This window comes from Lepidochelys kempii, chromosome 13 (genome assembly GCF_965140285.1).
Source record: "Lepidochelys kempii isolate rLepKem1 chromosome 13, rLepKem1.hap1, whole genome shotgun sequence".
NCBI classification, from domain to species: domain Eukaryota; kingdom Metazoa; phylum Chordata; order Testudines; family Cheloniidae; genus Lepidochelys; species Lepidochelys kempii.
Genome location: NC_136392.1, coordinates 36,698,897 through 36,701,607, shown reverse-complemented (window position 1 = coordinate 36,701,607; position 2,711 = coordinate 36,698,897). Strand labels below are relative to the sequence as shown.

At 48.0% G+C, this 2,711-nt stretch overlaps 1 pseudogene; it reads left to right on the top strand.

The window, feature by feature from the left end:
- The first annotated feature begins 528 nt into the window (after positions 1-528).
- LOC140896763 (olfactory receptor 6E1-like) lies at positions 529-1,706 on the top strand (annotated as a pseudogene).
- Positions 1,707-2,711: the final 1,005 nt, after the last annotated feature.

The following is a 2,711-nucleotide window of genomic DNA, read 5'->3' as shown; positions in this document are numbered from 1 at the left end:
GAAACAAATACACCTTATTATTTCTCCAAATGGCCCAGGAGAGGGCTGGGAACTTCAGGGCACATGGTTTTGGGAAAATTCAGGCCTGGGGTCACCTTGCTGGGTGTAACCATGGCTGGTGGAAGCCGGAGTGGGGCTGTAGACAGGCTGCAGGATCAGAGCTGCTGAACCAGGGCTGTCTAAGCACAGACACTCATGTTGTGACCTGCATACTGGTCGGCTGGTTGTGAGCATCCCAGGCTGGGAGCTACAGCAGCAAAGCATTGTGAGGCACCTAGGTGGCAGGGTAAGTAGTGACACAACCCCTCATTGGTCCATATTGCTCCCCCCCATACCTCACAACTGGAAGTAAATTACATTATCCCATTTTTTTAGATTGAGGAGAAACTGCGTCACAGAGATTTCAAAGTCTCACAGTGTCCGGGGCCCATATTCCAGCCCCTCTCCCCATGTGTATTATCTCAAAGTTTAGTCCAGCTGATGTTGATGGCTCTCTCTCCCTTCTTTCCTGGAAGACAACAAGGTATGATGCTGGCCAACCAGAGCTCCGTGAGAGAATTTGTCCTGCTGGGGTTCCCTCACCAGCATCACCTGGGCTTCCTGCTCTTCCTGGTGCACCTGATGATTTACCCCCTGGTGCCTGCTGGGAATGTGGTGATCATCGCCATCACCTGGGCTGACCACCGCCTCCGCACCCCCATGAACTTCTTCCCCAGGAGCTTCTCCTTCCTTGAGATCTGCTTCACCAGCATCATCGTCCCCAAGATGCTAGTCAATTTTCTCTCAGAGGACAAGACCATCTCCTTTGCCGGCTGCATCACCCAGGCCTTCTTCTACCTCTCCCTGGGAGTCTCTGAGTTCCTCCTCTTGGCAGCCATGTCTGTGGACTGCTACGTGGCCATCTACTACCCGCTGCACTACATGGCCATCATGAGCGGCAGGGTCTGCACCCTCATGGTACTTTCTTCCTGGTTTGGTGGCTTCTTCTTCATCATTGGCCTCATCGTGATGATCTCCTGGCTCTCCTTCTGTGGCTCCAAAATCCTCAACCATTTCTTCTGTGACCTGGGGCCCCTTGTCAGCCTCTCCTGTACCAACACACACCTGGTGGAGTCGATGGACTTTCTGGTAGCACCTGTTGTCCTGCTGGGGTCTCTTGCCATCACCGCGGTCCCCTATTCCTACATTGTCGCTACCATCATCTGTATCCCCTCAGCCAAAGAGTGATGTAAGGCCTTCTCCACCTGCTCCTCACACATTATCGTCCTGAGCGTCTTCTAAGGCAGCTGCATCTTCATGTATGTCCGTCCGAAGCAGCTTGATGGACTGGACATCACCAAAGGGGTGGCCATCCTCAACACGGTCATCACTCCCGTGCTCAACCCCTTCATCTACTCGCTGATGAACAAGCAGGTCATACAGGTCTTGAAGGACAGTCTGTGCTGGAAAAAATAGAGACTGCTCCATATGGGGAAAATAATGATTCTGGAGGGTTGGAAGGGGGTTTAATTAATACATTAAAATGTACTCAAAGTCTTTGGGATTCATGGGAGATTAGGGAGGTGCTTAATTAATAAACTGAAATGTGCTCCAGACTTTGGTATGCACTGGATTACAGGGAGCACTTAATTAATACACAGAAGTTCACCCGGAACTTCTGGATGTGCCTGAGAGTAGTTGTGGCTTCCAATTCCCAGCCAAGTTAGAAAATATTGGAGGAACAGTTCTACAGGAGGTGCCCACTAACACATCTTGAATTCTTCTGAAGGATTAGCAGTGCTTCCCTTTTCTATAATGTAGCCTGCTCTCTGGTCCTTGCCTTGCACCTGGTCAGCTCTGCTCCACTGGTCACTGGTGCAGAATTAGATAGACCCCACCAAGAAGTCCTCAACACCTGCACCCCAACCCTGCATCTTCATTTGAGATGGCCTAGGTGACCACCAGGGATAGCATAGCTCTGGTCCTGGTGGACAACCACCACATCATTGAATTGGCACTAATGGGTGAAGGAAAAACAACTCACTACTGTAATGGAATATGTGTAATCTTTAACCTTGCTTTTTATCCTGATTTTGCTAATATAGACCAGGTGTCCAGATCATAAGAACAGCCATACTGGGTTAGACCACAGGTCCATCTAGCCCAATATCCTGTCTTCCGATAGTGGCCAATGCCAGGTGCTTCATAGGGAATGAACAGAACAGGTAATCATCAAGTGAAAAGATCTCTAAACTAATGCAAGTGTTTACAAAAGTATGTTATAAAGAAAACTGGGTGATTGATGAGGGATATTTATTATTGCAGGTGGGTTCTGTCATGGAGGAAATAATGATCCACTGAAAGATGTTTTAACTCATTGAAAACCGTGGGTTGTCACAGCTGTTTGTAATTATGACCGGGTTAGCGATTCCTTTTCACTCACTGGTCAGCTAAACTGAGAACCATAAAAGAAATTCCATCAGCAATTAGAAAAACAGAACACAGGGTAAAATTAAACATGGGAAAAGGTTTTTCCCTCCAAAAAGGAGTTTCTTCATCTCATGCTGTATAAAAGACAGAGGGCCTGAAAATTGGGCTGGGTAGTGCGAAATGATGGCATCCCACTAGTTACAGAGGCGAGAGAGACACCAACAGGCCCAACGCTCTTTTCTGTATAGCACTGTGCTAATCTCTGATTGATAATCTTTGATTAAATACTTTCATTTGAGCCT